The 17,069-nt window shown below is 26.7% G+C and overlaps 1 protein-coding gene across 5 annotated transcripts in view; it reads left to right on the top strand.

Annotated features, from left to right (window-relative positions):
• The window catches only part of LOC129974984 (obscurin-like), a 236,724-nt gene that overhangs the window by 28,606 nt on the left and 191,049 nt on the right, over positions 1–17,069 (top strand). The window contains exon 1 of one of the 5 annotated variants that reach the window (XM_056087829.1): positions 16,765–16,783. The exons of the other annotated variants lie outside the window; for them this stretch is intronic. The gene's annotated coding sequence lies outside the window, so the exon portion shown is untranslated. Of the gene's footprint in view, positions 1–16,764; positions 16,784–17,069 lie in introns of those variants that run through there. 5 annotated transcript variants of the gene reach the window in all.

Raw genomic sequence — 17,069 nt, forward strand, 5'->3', positions numbered from 1 at the left:
TAGTTAGAAATATTATTTGGATAAATAAATATCTTTTTCAGAGAAATAAATTTAATTGTTTCAATAAGTTTACTTATTACTTGAGGTTATTTCACAGAATGAAACATTAAAAGTTTTTTTTTTTTTTATTTATTTAAAAAATTATATATAAAATTTCATCAGTTATTTTTTTCTAATATTGTATCACCGCATAATAGAAAAAGGCAGGATTTTTTTCCGTGGATCATTCGCCTAATTTTCGTAGAATTAGATTGCAAAGTTCTTTCCCATTCACAGTTATGGAATTCTGTAGGAAAAATCCTGTCGGTTACTGAAGATTTAAAGTGGTGAATACTGTAAAACGCTAAACACAAATACCAAACAACTTTTCGATCCATCCATAGAGATATCATATTAACGATCACTTTTCGCTTCCTTTTGAAACATCCTGGGTATATTATTAACTATATCATTATTATAAATTATTGTTCATTTCATATTTTAACTTGAAGAAACAGCTTTTGGATTCTCTCTCTCTCTCTCTTTTTGTATACTACACCGATTATTACTTTTAATCTTTTTATATTTATTAATCTTCAATTTAAAAAAAATATTTTCAATTTTTATTTTTATAATTTTTAACGCACCAAACTCTTGATGTTTTCAATTCTTTGTAATCTTTTTTGGTTGAGTCTAAATGGGTGATATGTTTAACATAAAAATGAATAATATTACAAAAATAGGCGTAAATTGTATGACAGTTTTGATAAAGGCTTTTTCAGTTAATACAATAATGATAGCTTAATATATTCATATAGTATCCACACACTAAGATAGTGAAAGGCGTGGTTTGTATCAAAATTTAAAGTTAATATTAATAATTAATTAAATGAAATTTTAATGAATATTATATTCTTTTTATTAACTGACAACTATGCACTCTTGAAAAGTAATTTTTAATCGATATTATTTAGTTATACTAACGAACACCTTAAAGAAAAAAAAGGGATATTTTAGGGCAGTTTTTGTAATTTTGAAAAACTTTTTTTAAAGGAATTTTTATTTTGCAACTTCATATATGACTGCATTTGTGAACATATTAGTTGTAGTGTTTCAATCAGCCATAATTATTAGCAACTTAGGAAAAATTACTTATTCGAAGACAAATACTAAATACACTTGAAAGTAGAATTAAAATTTTGTTCCTAGATATTTTAAGTTTCTTTAAAAGATTTTTTTATTTGATTTGATTTCATGTAATTTTATCGTAGAAAATTTAGTAACCCTAAAATACACCATCTCTCATTAGTGAACAATTTCAACAATCGTCTCCACGGGAATATTACATATGTGGTGAATTGGTATGGGAGAGGATAGAACCTGAGACCTTGTGATTCGCAGCCGAGTAACATGACCACAATATAAAAGCAATTGCTCGTGTAGCCTAGCTGTTAACTGGCTTATAAGCATTCAACCCCCCCACTTTTAACAATGACTACTTTTAAGAATTATGAAATTCTTGAATTTTTTTTAAAATTTGCTATTGTAATAAAGATTCTTTTTAAATTTTTAATAAGGTATTATAAGACAGAGGTCATTATCTCTATATTATATCAGTAATCACAATTTTACATTAGATGAACGAGATTAAATGATTAAAATAAAGATGTAATACATCACAGATAAAGTTTTAAAGCCTTTAAATAAGTTTTAAAAAATAAAATTGTAAATAAATAATGAATCTCTACTGAAAATAAAGGAAAATGTGTGTAAGTGCACTCTACGAAATAGACCGCTTGATCTAGAGTTAACAAATTTCGAACAAATATAATTTTGAGTATGGAAATGAACACTTTGGAACGAATTTTTTTAAAATTCATTAGAATATTAACTAATTAAGTGATATTTTAGTTTCTTTTGATCATAACTTACAAAAATATTATTACAGAAAAACTGATTTTTATACCATTTAAAAATGTAAAGGATGTTATATTTTTAAAAAGATCTTAATTTACATGCAATTTTCTTCTAATTTTTTTTCTGATAAATAATTTATTGCATAATTTTCCCCAACTGATTTTATTGTCGTAATGAAATTCAAACCACTTTCGTAGTCTCATTAAACTCTTAACTGCATAATTTTTTGCCATTGTTAAAGAAAGAAGGATTCTACAGATTATCTGCGTTCATTTTCTTGTTCTTAGTTAACTATATATGAATCAAAAGGTGTTATTTGAAACAATCTGCTATATTACAGTACTCATTTTACAGTTCATCTATCATTACTCATATTTTTGAACTTTCTATCAGTTTTATCATGGTTCGAGATGGCGCTATATGATATCGTCAGCCTGAAAGCAGATAGAAAAAGGCTCTAACAGTTAGTTATAAACGAAATTTTTCTTTTTTGTGTGTGGGTGTGAAAAATCGCGTTTTTTCAGGAAAGGCACCTATATATATAAACTTAAAGATAAAAACCTTATCTAATTTTAAAATTTTGTCCAAATCGTGGGAGTCGTTTCCAAGATACACGAAAATTTATATATATATATATATATATATATATATATACAAGAATTGCTCGTTTAAAATTATAAGATAGATATAAGCTATTAAAACAACACAACTTTCATATTTTCATATTTTAAAAATGCAATTCTGTGGGAAATAATCTTGAAAATCAAGCTATGAATAAGAAATTTAATTAAAATTAAACACCTCTAATATTTCTATTAAAATCAGCTGTTCATCAAGAGTTGCCAATGCTAAACACAAGAATTGTATTGATGATGATGATGACAATTATCGAACAGTTTAATTTATATCAAAAACATGTAGAGACAGGATAAACATCAGAATTTCTCATTCTAAAATATTCCATTATTAAGCTTTATTTTATTTTATTATCGTTTGCTTACTGATATACAGAAAGATTTTCTAATTATTATCTATTTCAAGTAATTAGTTTCCCTAACAAATCCTTAGACTTAAACATTTTCAAAAAGATACAGATGTGATAAGTTATTTAAACATAGGTAAATAAAAAATATGCATAAAGAAGTCTTTTTTAAAGAAACGTTTACTGCTTTTTGCAACTAAATTGTTAGCGATAAATATTTAAACCTAACGTCAGTATGTTGACGTAATCAAAGAAGTAGTGAAACGTTCCTTTTTCTGGAATCAGAGATGAAAGTCAGTATCTAAGTATAGAATTTGCAAATTATCTTTCGCTCTTATCTGGGTTAGTTAAAGAAGAAAAGTGAAGTTGAACAGAGATCATTCTTTTATTCTAAGACGGATACGCTGTTTTAAGTTTCATAGAAATGGGCCAATTTTTGAAAATTGGGACAAAATGAAAATATTGCGGCTAATTCTCAGGCAAGAGTAGGAAATAATAGAACATTATTTTCTGAAAACAAATTTCGAAAAGCGTGAATAAAAAATAGTATAAGTTGATGCAGAATTTTAATAACACTTTCCCATAAATGATTCATACTATTGAAGTTATTTCTGTTTTTAGAAAGTAGAAAAATTAAAATTTCTAATTTAAGCTAGAAAGTCGTGCTTAGTTTATAGTAGATCTAATGATAGTGGAGAGATTTAAAATAGATTTTAAGTCTATTGAACTATCAGTTACTCAATGGGAAGTGAATGTTACTTAAAATAACTCAAAGAGCTACTTGTCATTGTTGTCTTTTCCCTTATTATACTAGAAATGTGCAGAAATATCAAAAAAATTATCATAAAATACAGTTAAAAGAATAACATAATTTTATATCTCTATTAACAAAAAATAAAATGGGTGCATTGGTGCTCTACGGAATAAATCGATTCCTTTTTGAAATTTTTGTTAATCAATTGTTAGTTATTTTTGTAAGTGTTCTTCTACAATAATTCCCGAAAATATTATTACACAAAACTAGGTTTTTTTTTTTTTAAATCCATTTAAAAATACTATCATTTAAAAAAATTGTCTACTTAAAAATATATTTAGCCGTTGAGCAAATGTTTTCTAAATTTAGGCAATTTTTAAGAATTTAAAAATTAAAAAAAAATTGTCTCCTTAAAAATGCTAATTTAAACTTCGAGCAACTTTTTTCTGAATTTTGATATGTAAAACATATTCTTTTATAAGAACAAGAAATAAGAATAAGAAAGTAAGAAATAAGAATAAGTAAAGAATAAGAAATAAGAATATGTAAAACATATTCTTTTCATTGTTGCAATGAAAAGATTTAAATTATTGTTTAATCAATTATTTAATCGCATATTTTTTTTGCCTTTTTATAATACATAGAAGAAAGATTTTTCTTATTACCAGCATTTTCTATTCTTATGAGAAATCAGAAAGTGAAATTACATTACCGAAAAGACGACATTGAGTTTGTCAGATTATCCTGTGACTTCATTTTTTGAATGACAATATGGTGACTAGATGTTGATTTCTGCAGACAAATGAAGACTAATGATTCAGGGCTTCCAAACAATAAATAGAAGCCTTACAAAGTGATGAATTGTCTTTTAATCAGGTAAAACACATATCTTTGTTGGCTTATTCAAACGACAAAGTTTTTAGACTATTTTTTTTATTCCAACCAATTATATTATGCAGACAAATTGTAAAAACTAGGCTTAGTAAATGAAACGCATTAATAACAAACTTTTCGCTATTAGGGATATTTTTATTGTTTCCTTAAGATCTTCCAAAAAACAATTAATATCTTCTATTTTTTATTAATTCCGATTTGATACAATAGTTTTATTTGATATTTTAGTAATAATTAGCAGTAGTTTTATTTCAGTCATTTATAATTTTTGTTTAAAGGTATAAAATTGTTTTATGAAGCTATAAAAATTTAGGAGCCTCTCATTCAATCTTTGATATATTTTCTAAAATGACCAAGAAATTTAAAGAATAAAGAACGGTCAGAGACAAAATTTTGGCTTTACAAATGTTGTGAATTTTTCTTTTAAAGGTTATATCAGGATGACGAATTTTTTTCTCATTATTCAAAAAATAATACTATGCACATTTAAATATATTAGTATAATCTACCAGGATAACATATTGTATTAATAAACGGTGTCCCAATATTAACGCAAGATTTGAATTTGCCACCATTCGTACAGTAAAGTATTGGCAATCCTTTTAAAAAAAACCATTTGACAGCTGACAGTTTAGAGTTAGTAAAAATGGAGAGTTACACTATAGAAGAGGTTATTAACACAAAATTTGAATTAAATTAAAAAAAAAAACACAGCTTTTCTTCTTTTGAAATACTATTATTTTTAATGAACTTAAAGTGTACATGATAGGGTTATGTATGGAATAACACATAGGATAAACGGCCTCCACGGCTTTGCACTCTTTCGTCGAAATTTTCCATGACCGTTTTGCATAAATGTGAGTGGTGAATTTCTTTGATGCAGACATAAATTTCCTTCTTCAATATACACGCACTTGTGGGCTTGTTTGCATAGACCTTTGACTTCAAATAATCCTATAAAAAGAAATACAATGTGTTTAAATCACACGATCTCGGGGGCCAATTCTCAAATTTTTGAATTGCGGCCGTCAGACTTTCATTATTTTTGAAATATTGTTGAATAATGAAAACCCGTTGTTCTATCGTGTAAAGCTTCATGTTTACTAATCCTAAACTATCATCTATCAAATATTTTAATAGGGTTACCAACACTTTACTGAACGGATTGTGGCAAATTCAAATCTTGCGTCAATTTTGGAACACCCTTTATAAATTTTTGAATAGATTAATAACTGTTGTAGTTTCTTTCTAGACATTCAGTTAGTAATAGTTGCCGTGAGTCCACCCGAATCTACTTGAAACTTTCTCTCATGCTCACCAATATAGTTCTTATATAAAATAATGGCCCCCTTTTTTCGAATAAATTTGTGAATCTCGGGTAAGGCTGTAAATACCATACACGGCACTGGTGAATGATAGTTACAAATAATAGATATTTGGATTTAATTAGATTATGAATAGCATTTGGATAGATCTAGTATTTTTATTGAATCCATTGCAAGAATATGTATTTTGGACGCCTTTTTGCCACCCTATTGACACCAAAATTTCGTACTTAACTATAGTTGTAGTCGCAAAACTACATAAAAAAACAATTTCAGACCGCCACCCGTTTGCAGATTTGGTTCAAAATTTTATAACTATCTATACTTTGGATGCTACACCTGTATACCAAATTTTATCAGATTTCGTTCAAAATCTGATAGAAATCTACAAATTTGGTCGTAATTCCAAATAGTTTTATAGTCCAAAGTGTTTTTGAGTTATCGTGTTCACAGACAGATAGACAGACTGACATAGTGCCAAAAGTGTGTTTTTCATATTCAGGGAGATCTGAAACCTGGAGATTCGTCAAAATCTCGCATTCAAATTTTTTGGCAATTCTCTATAATCCATCCACGAGAAAGTAAAAAGGGAAATTCTTTAATCAACTTTATCTGGAGCAAAAGATTCATAAACAACGGCGGTATTTTTATTTGAGATATTTTTCTCCTCTAGGCAGGCTCTTCTTTTAACATATTGGTCAATTTGTTTTCACATTTAAATGCATTTTTAACACTCTAGTGTTTTAATTTGAATTGCACCCTTTTATTTTACTATTACGAAAAAAAAAATATTTATTTTTATTTATTTGTTATGACTTCAGACTGCTCAGTATACCGGTTTGTATATAATTGCAGTAGACAATCGATATTTTGATCAATTATTTTTAACAAAGTGTTATTATTATCCTGCAATTTTATAATTCATAGATTTTTTTTTTATGAATTTATTCATTTGGTAAAAAGGGAAGCAAAAATTTTTATTCACTATCTGCGGTCCCTTCTCAGGTTAGCGGCATAGTCTGCTTGGTCTGAAATCAGCCACAGCTCATATGATTTCTCGAACAATAAGAACAATTCTTTTAATATCACAGAACACGAACCAGGTTTAAAGGAACGAAAATTAATAAATTACTGTAATGAAATATCAAAAATTATTTTTATAAAATTAAAATTTGTTTAAAAAATTATTATTATGTTATTGATACTAAAATAGTAATTTTATGTTTTAGATGAAATAATTTCACTTTTTAGACGACAAAATTTATTTGTATTTTATTTATGAATTTTGAAATTTGATTTAAAACAAAAATACCTTTCTTAAAGAATAAAAAAAATTCATATAAAGATTGCCCATTTTTTTTTACATGAAAAGTAATTTTATTTAAATATGTCATAACAATACTTATATGTTTTAGTACTATTTCATGCTCAAACATTAGTTTAATTCTAGATTAATGATTTTTAAAAAAGGATGCTAAATTAATGCTTTCTAAAATAAAGTATTGTGATGGTAGTTAACTAATATACACTTCGTTGATATACGAAATATAATTTTATTAATAAGATATTATAATTAATCTATTATGAATGAATGAATGGTTCTTGAATGGATTTTAAATAATAACGCATTTTTATACATTTGCAGCCCTTTGAAGATACTAAAGACGCTGTAAAATGTAAATTAATGAATTTTCTGAAACAAAATCAAGTATTCATACGATTTTAAAATAAATTTTAATTCTGTTATATATTTGTTTATTAATTGTTAACAATAAGTAAATTCCGAAAAATGAAACCTTTTTTTTTGCTGTTGTTAAGATTCCCAATATTGTTAATTTTTCATTAAAGTTGATTAACGAAATTCACAAACATACGAATGCACGCAGACACACACGCACACTTCATTCACTAACAGGGAACAGCAAACAGTTAAGAAATTATGTTTCTTCAAATAAATAAAATTTGTTGACGATTTTGATGTCATCAGTACTGAAAAGAAGCAAATGCGTGTTAGACAAAATCACAGAAATTTTTTTAAAAATATTTAAGTTTCTTTTGAGGAAATAGCAACATTTGAAAACTTGATGACTGTATTCTATGGCACTTATACCTTTCAGCACGCAATTATAGGGAACCCTTTTCACATTGTGTGACGCGGGCGACCTGCCAAGCTAATTGTTTTTCCACTTCCCGTTTCTTTAAAAAGCCGGGGCTCATAATAGAATGTTGCTATCACATTCACCTCAAGTCCCATGTTGATTCAGAGACGGAACTTAGTTTCAGTGCGTTCACATTGCCTATTAACACCTTCTGAGAAGACATAACTTAGCATGTTTTTTTATATGTTAGAAAATATATAACACATTAGTAAACGACTGTTTAATTGTTAGGGAAAATGTATACGTGTCTTAAATGTTATATTGTTTCAATTTTTCATAGCAAATTACTTTTAAAATTCTACGCCAACTTTTGTAGTTAATTTTAGATTATTTCATAGTAAAATATTTTATCGTTCTAATTCAACGCTCATATTAAATATGTGGAATATTTGGGAGTATAATGCTTATAAACTGTGATTAAGTGGTTCTGTTGAAATAATTTAATATTTTTAGGTTATAGAAAGCTTATACCTTGAGTCTTTAAAAACTATTGAAGTTATTATTGAAACGCTGTCTTCTTAATTATAAATATATATTTTATAATTAAGAAGACAGTGGACTTTGAAATAAGCAAAAATGGACGAAAATATGACATTTTATTTTTATTGTTTAATTACCAAAATATATGTTTATATTCAACCGAAATAGTGTTATAAAATATATTGTTTAATAAAGGGAAGATATGAAGAGTCTTGAGAAAAAAGTGCGTTTTAATAGCTTTTCTCGAAATGATATTTTAATTAGATTTAAACATCTTTGAAATATTCCAGATGTCTTAATTGCATAATTTTAGCATAAAAATATTGCTAAAAAAGCTAACATTAGATTGAATTGCAAAATCATACATAGTTTTGTTCCAAATAAATTTATATAGGATAATAAGGAAAAAGTAATGGAAAAAAATAAGAATGAAAACTCCGGGGACATTTTAAAATTCATAAAAATTATATAATATTTATTTTTTTAAAAATAATATATTTTGTTTAAAATGTTTTTTTTTGTAGGACATTTGATATATATGTAATCCTAAATGGATAATTTGTAAAAGTGCCCAATAGAATTTACCGTTCCCTACAAATATTTCTTTTTCACTAGAATGATTTAAAAATTAATTACAACTATAAAAACAAATTATTAAATTTTAAGGTATAGATAATATTAATTCTATGCATTCAGTTATAGATTTTAATAAAATGCTAGCAATGAAGCAACATTTCTCTATATTTTGTCTATCATATTGAAAAAAATCTTTCAGATATTAATGTTAGATATTTTATAATTCCAATACTAATTTATGCTAATGCATTTGGTTTTAGTACTGGACATTCAATTTTTAAACTATTGTCAAATTATTTTTGAATTCATTTTTTTCCCAAAAAAATAAAATACATTGAGCTATGATAAAGTTTTCACTGCTTTCATTTTTTTCTAAGTACTAGTAAACGAGGTCTTTCTTTTTTTTAATAGCTCATCAAGTTCACAATGGATTGTTTTAACCGGTATAACTCGGATATACAATCAAAAACTAATTTCTACTGTCTTTGGCATAATTTAGAAATTTTAAATTAACATTCATAATTAAATTTAGGACATTTAAAACAAATGTATTGATTTTGCATTTTCCCCAATAAATTAATGAATATGTTTCAATCAAATGCTCATTTTGAATAACTTATCGTTCAGCACTTTCTCGGATGGTCATTAAAAAGAACTATAAAACATAATTTCTGAAAATATTATTTTATTTTTATAATAATTTTATTTTAAGCTTATTAATTAAAATAAAATTATTATAATTTTATTTAAAATTATACAGTGCTTCAATTTCATTGCGACTGCATCTTTAGATAATTCAGTAAACATTTAACATGGAATACTATTGAATACGTAAATTAACGGTATTTCTTTGAAATATGTGAACATATATTAGGGAACTTAATAGAATAAGCATAAGCATAAATCTCACATCTAAAACATATGATTTTCATATTGATATAAATTAAAATTATTTTTATTGGTATTTTCTGAAAGGATCTGTGAAAATTTTCAGAATTCATATAAGTTTTGGATGGTGCATTGAATGACTTTACATCTGAATTCAACATTCAGCATTGAAATCTTTAGATTTGAATCAAGAAAACCCCCTAAAAACTGATTAGATGAAATATTCAGTTGTTTATGAATGTAGAACGAAGTTTGGTGGCTGATTAGATGAAATATCCAATCGCTAATGAATGTACAACACAGCTTGGAGACTAATTAAATGAAATATGCATTCGTTCACGAATGAAGACTAAATCCTGAAAAAACTCATTAAAAGAAATATCCAATTATTCCCATAGCTGAGTTGTATTTTATATTATGGTATTGTAAGGCATTGTATTTAAATTCGAAGGCAAAGCTGAGGATTTGACCCTTTAAAGGGCCATTTTTTTCTAGTCATATTATGTTTAAATATTTTTAGATTTCAAATTAGAGTAAGAAAAGGGATTCATTTAGCTCATTAGGTAAATTCAATTTGATTAATTAATTAATTTGGTTAATTAATAATTAAGTAACAAATCAAGACACATCATTTTGTGTGAGATAAAGAACTGATGCATTTAAGTTTCTGTCTTTCTAAAAAAATTGTCAGAACTTATGCCAACCTACATAATTTCATACAAAGATTGATAAATTTGGTGGGAAGCATACTTCCCACTGCCTTAGAAAGGGTTAAATGAAATGAATTTACAGAACAAACTGCTTTAGAGAATAGTTTAGAATTTAGAATAGAATCATAGAATTGAAAATAATACAATTTCAAATTAAACTTCACAATACTAAGATAATGGCGGATCAAGTTATTAAACTGAACCGATCTGAACCAAAAACTTTATATTAATATCGATTATAAGTCTATCTGCTTTTCGAAAGTGAAGACTACCTTCCATCCTCCTTATATTCCGTGGAATGAAACAAGACAGTATACTAACAGATGACAATTTATTAATAGATTGTCATGGTCTTTGATATCATAAGCTTGAATTTACAAATATATATATATATATGCAGATGCCTCTGAATTTTTGTACTGTGTATGTTGTTCTCCACGAGAAGGAAGGACGCATATTTCACTATTTGGATTTCCTTTTACATCATCCAGTTTCAAATTTAAACATAGATTTCACGTTACAAAACCTGCACTTGAGGACGCGGCAAAGACTGTTTGACGATATCTGGCTGGCATACCTGCGTTTCAGAAGTTACAATGTTGGCTATACTCCCTCGCGTTTTTGCTCCGGCGTTCTTCTGTCAGAGCTAGCTTTTTACGCTGGTAACTTATTATCTTGAAACCGGCACCTCCTGATAATGTGCCAGATACAACTAACGATCGGGGCTGGGAGTAAAAAGAGCATAAATATTCCCATAAGAATTCAGGAAAGGGTTCCTCATGTTGACAACAAGGGTTAGAGAAAGGGTCATACTTCATACTTTGTTAAAATTGAACGGGATGTGATGAATCAAGGTATATAAATGCGATTCAAACCATGTGTCTAACTAATGGAATCGTTTTATTTTAGCTTCCTTTGGAAGAGTTACATTCCTTTCTGCGTGAATCATCTTTCAAAATGAGTTCAATTAATGCGATTATAAGTTCTGTTTCTGAAAATATTTGCGATTTCCCCGTTTTCAGTATTAAAAAAAATTCTGATCAACTAATAGAACAACTAGATTTCTACTTTGAAGCAGTTATGAAACGCTTATTTCGTTGAAAATCGAAAAGCCTTGAAAACAATAATTATATAAAAAAAATTACACAAAATCATAGCTTCCATTATTCTGCTTTTTTAAACATAGAAAAAGTATTATTTGTAAGATTACAAACTCACCTAATGCAGCTGCAGTTAGAATGGTAAAGAAAATAAAAAAAAAATGATAGAAATATTAAAGTTATTTAAATGTTGATGTAAACCATTAAAAATATGCGAAGAGTTTTGAGAAAAAAAACTAACATTTAGTAGATGATATTTGTTAAAAGTAGTAACATTTTAAAGCAAGAAAGACGTTTTAAATTTCTAATAAGTTTCTCATCTGATTGACCAAGAAGAATATTGGTTATATTTATATTCAGATATATATTTTAGATACATTTTTTTGCCCATGATTTCGTCTAATTGTCTAAAATTAATGCTTTATTATGTTAATGGTTTCACACATGTTCTCTTCATTGTTTTATGAACTATCCTAATAAGGTGAAATTCCATGGCATCAAGCGCTTTAGAAACATAAATGTGCAGCTCATCCATCATATAAATTTCACGGTACTATCAGTTCATTTTTTTTATTTGTATTATAAATTGCATATATATTAAATAGAATCCTCATGTAGCTTTCAAAAATGGAAGAAAATCATACAATTAAATATTGGATTAAAAAAACGTTTTGCATTTTTGAACAATAATGTAATCTGTCGTTGGAAAGCTGGCAAAAATTTATAAAACAATATCAAAATTCATGTAACATTTGTAAGAAAGGCTATTAAATTGGTATCATTAAAAACATATTTTTAAAACTTTTGAAACAGTTTAAAATTTATTCCTATGCAGTAATATTTTCGGAAATTATAACAGAAAAAACTTAATTTTTAATTAATTAATATTGTTATTAAAACTTTTGAAAATGTGCTTGGGGGTATCCATTCCAACCTTCCAAATTGTATAAGTTCCAAATTTGGTAGCTATACTTCAAACGATCTGGCCTATAGAGCGTAATAATACACACACATTTTTATTAGTAGTGGAGATGCGATACAATTGAATTAGATTTTGAACTTTAATATATTTAGAATCACTCGATGTTTATTGCTATTTTATTTATTCTGATATTTTAACATCATACAGGAATGAAATAAAATTTTAGTTCAAACACGTACATTCTTTTTATTACGTTTTCGAAGTCGAGAAAAATTATATTTAATTCTCTTGGAATGTATTTCCAAATTATGGAAGAAATAAAAAAAATTAATTTCACTGTAGTATATTGCTTTAAATCTTTTTACTGAATCGAAAAATGTGGAAATTCGTGTTGTTTTTATTAAACAGTTTACTTTTTAAACAATTGAAAGCTTACCTTACAAGCATTATTTTTTAAGAGCATTATTTGATTTTATTAAATAACTATCACTTAAATAAATTTCTAAGAATATTTATAATTATTCTAAGATCATATATTATTATTCTAAGATAATCTCTCATTATTCTAAAATCATATATAATTATTTTAAGAGAATAGAATATATATTATTATTTCTATGAAATATGTATTAACTGTTTCGCTAACTTTTTAAAAGGAAAGTTGAATACCGCGTAATTTATAAGTGTACAGATAAATTTTCTATTCTCTTACTATCTTGTCTTTGATTACAACTATTTTAAGGAAATATGTATCGGAATTATATAGAATAATAGAAAATATTGGGCCAATGTTTCTAACCATTCTTTGGCTAAATTCTTTAAAACTAATTAACAAAATTTAAAATATAGTCTGTAAAGCCTTAAATGAATTGAAACTAGTAGAAAATATTTTAGCAATAAAATGATTCTAATACATTAAAAATAACTAAGATAGTATAAAATCTTTTGTCTATATTTAATGCCTTATATTGAGGTAATAATGATAATATTTCTATTGTCATTGTAAGCAAATTTTTATATAAACGAAAGCTAAGGACTTTAAAAATTATGTGTAAACTAAATAATTCTATAACTTTTAATGATTTATCACTAATGAATACTTTTCTTTAACCTAAAGCAAATGTATATCAATTTGATGGAAAATTTCAGACGAATATTGGATTACAGAAGCTTTTTCTGCTATGCAAAATACATGTAAAAATTAAAACCATCTGGTTTATTCCCTCGAAATTCCAACACTTTACTTCCGCTCGTTTTAGATTAATTTTGTTTTTCAGTGCGGGCGATCTTTTTTTACCTGCACACGTTGCTAATTACTTGTGACCTGATGAATTTTATTTTCAAGGATATTAGGCTGGAAGCCAGAGGCGATGTTTATCGTCATACGATACGTTAAGGTACTCCATTTATGTTTTTGTTGTTAGTCCTTGAGCCTAAATGTGTATATTAGGGGATAGAGGGTTACAAGGTAAAATCAAGGTATTTAGAAGAAACCGTGCGAGACATCACGTTTATATTAAAAAGAAAAAAAAATCGCTTTACGGAATATGTTTACAATATTCGAAAGTTTATTTTTTAGTTCCGCAGGAAATGACGTCTTATAAGAATAAAATGGATAAAAATTTCTTCTAATTAAAAACGTTTTGGCCATGACCTAACCTTTTATTTAATTTAAAAATAGATTAAGCTATCAAATATGTTTGAATACCTGAACTAAAAGTTTATGAATAAAATGTGATGAATTTAAAAATGCTTTAAGAATTATTATTAATAATGAGATTTCTAAAACTTATTAAATTTTATTTCTTTTATTTCAAACTTATTAAATTTTTTTCACCTTGGATAAAAAAATTTTTGCTATAAAGGTAGAAAAAGGAATTGATTGCTTTTTACATAATTTTCTTGTAATCGTCCATTCATTTTTTTTTCTTAAAAAGTATTCATACATGACTTTATATGTAGAAAAAAGCATTACATACTTCATGGAATTATTATGTCAAAAACATTTTTTATAATCCTTACACACTATCTAATTCACGCAAATTAAACATTAGAATAAAATGAATAAATTTATATAAATAAGATTAGTAGGTGCAAATTAATAAAATTGTAAACTGGTTGCAAACAAGTTATATTGTGTCAAGATGAATTTGTGTGGGCATTTCATTTGGAGACGAAGTTTAAAACTAAGTAGCTCATGTATCTAATAACCTTTCATCGTTCCTCGGTTTTTTTTACTAAAATCAAAGTATAACAATTTGGGTTTTTTTCTGTTTTGCAGCAAATTTTAACCAAAAAAAAAAAAGGTCGAGTTTCCAGCTATAGTATAGGTTTCCGTCGTGTAAGAATCGTCGTATTAATTAAATGTACACTTCGCCATAGGAGTGTATACTGATATTCAAAAGAAATTCCTAAAACTAAGATCTCGTAGTTAAAGAAATTCTTCATAAAATTAATTCCATGAGTAATTTATGGAATTAATTATCGCCCCCATCAAACATACGCTTGATAGCTTCTTCAATTTGCTTCAAACTTGAAGAGTGGTAATTGTTTACTTAATATTCACGTATTTTTGTAGACACCATCGATTGTTTACCTAGTATAACAGATTATAATGAAAATTTTAAAATGCTGAATACAGAGATTAAATTCATGATAATTATCAACTCTCCATTTGTTCATTCTGGCTCTATTAATAAAATACCTTTTTATTTTTTGCTTAAAAATATAATTCGTAAATATAAAGAATAATTCAAAAAACTTATATGAAATTTGATTCATAAAATATTTAACAACACAAATTCCTCATAAACTATAAATAAATTTATGTTGATTTTTATTATTTTTCTTTTGAATGAATTAAATATAAATCATATGATATTATTAAGCAATTTATAAATTAGTTAACTGATCAAATGGGAATTTTGAAATTTAATTCAAACTATTGATCTTATTAAAATGTTTATTATGATAAAGGTTTATGAAAAGTTACTGGTTTTAATTCATAATTTTACTTTAATTTATTCTTGGCATTTTTAAATAATGTTTTGCAAAGGAAATCTTTTATTAAACTAAAATTGCTATAATATTTGCTTAAATTTTCTTTTAAAAATCGTCTAGTGTTAGTTTAATTCAATATTTCATGTTTGGCCATATAGGCCAGACTTGTGAGGTCTTTTATTATTTTCTATTTTATAATCTAACCAAACCATAATAATTCTATTTTATAATCTAACCTTCGAGCTTCAAACAGACCATTACACATTGACTTACCACTTAGGAACTTATTTGTATTCCCAGGAATTTTTTTTCAATAAAAAAACAAGCATATAAAAAACCGAATTTCTTTAAATCGATAAAATATTTTTTTAAAGATTTACTACTTTCCAATGAAAATGTAGTTCGGATTTATTTTTAAAAACGCAAGATCAGTGGCTATTTATATGCAGAGTGGCACTACACAGAAAACTTTTTATTTTCGAAATTTATTTTTAACTCCACGTTTGTATTAGAATATGATAACCACACACAATAAACCCCACTTTCCCTTATCTCAGATAATAAGAAAAAAGGTAAGAAGGGTTCATTTCCACCTCAGCTGACGATGAAAAATTCCACATGGCCCCTACTTCGTCACAGCATACGAAAGCACCTACAGTACAACGTTCTTTCAGTGTAGATGGTTTCAGATTCTGAGTTCTCTCTTTCTTCATTGTCTGCCAATCTTTTTGACAAAGGGCTTTTTTTAAATACCCCTGACTCCAATGGATCACAAAGCGTTTTAATTCAAAGTGCCGAGTCTGTATTTAGGTCAAATGTGCAGCCGTATTGGCTACGGTGGTATTCAAGGCAAAGGTGGCGGGTCTGTTTCCGTAAGGTGTTCCGGGTCTGATTTTTCCTGGAGAAATTTGGTGTGGTTTCGATCTGGATGAGTGTGAAGTGTGACAAAAAAGGTGGATTTGGGATAATTTTTCAGGGAGTGTGCCATAAAAAGTGGATATATTTTTAAAAAAGGATACCTGAATTGTTGATGGCATAATTCCAAGTATTTAATGGATTACCTGAGATGACACTTCTGTGTTTGAAATCGGAATAGAGTAAGTTTATTTTTTTATATGCATTCAAGGTTCTACTTCAGGAAAGATCATGCGATAACGCTTTCTACAACTAGTGTTAATAATAAATAAAGATTTTTCTTTATCTGAACTTTGAAAGTTTCATCTCGACTTAGTTCATTAAAAAATTTAAAATTAAAGCTGTTTTCAAACTTTTTTTGTAATTGCTTAAAACAAATTTTTAAAGAACACATTTTATAAATATAAATGCAATATTTTTTCACTCTACAAACATGCCAATATTATTTTTCTTGATTTGAAAAGAGAT

This window comes from Argiope bruennichi, chromosome 7 (genome assembly GCF_947563725.1).
Source record: "Argiope bruennichi chromosome 7, qqArgBrue1.1, whole genome shotgun sequence".
NCBI lineage: Eukaryota > Metazoa > Arthropoda > Arachnida > Araneae > Araneidae > Argiope > Argiope bruennichi.